Here is a 483-nt window from a genome sequence, read left to right on the forward strand (position 1 = left end):
CAGCTCTGAGTTTTCAGTGCTAGGTGCCTTGAAAGGCTCCTGCAGGGAGGCAGAGCAATGACGGGGCGAGCCCTCGAGTGAGGCAAGAGCATGGGGTGGCAGAGGCCAAAGCGGCTACAAGAGAGGCAGAGATGCCTCCTGCATAAACCCAGAGGCTGCCAGTAAAAGCCCCTCGGGTTAAGAACACGCTGCCCTGCTCTGATCTTCCTGAGATCTCTGCAGCAGCAGAGCTCCTCCATGCCTCTTCCTCCAGTGATAAGACACATGGGAGGTTCCGGAGCTGGCGTCTGCCACGCAGGGGCCCTGGAGTGTGTGCCGGGGCGCTGCCCTCCTCCCCCGGGTCCCCACCCAGCCACCGCTCCAGCTGCGGGGGGCGGGGCGCCACATCTGGGCGGGGCAGCCCCCGGCAGGGACACGGACACGGGCAGGGCAGCGCCGAGCCGAGCCGAGCCTCTCAGACCCACTCCCCGCCGCACGCAGAGG

This window comes from Alligator sinensis, unplaced genomic scaffold, assembly GCF_000455745.1.
Source record: "Alligator sinensis unplaced genomic scaffold, ASM45574v1 scaffold647_2, whole genome shotgun sequence".
NCBI classification, from domain to species: Eukaryota; Metazoa; Chordata; order Crocodylia; family Alligatoridae; genus Alligator; species Alligator sinensis.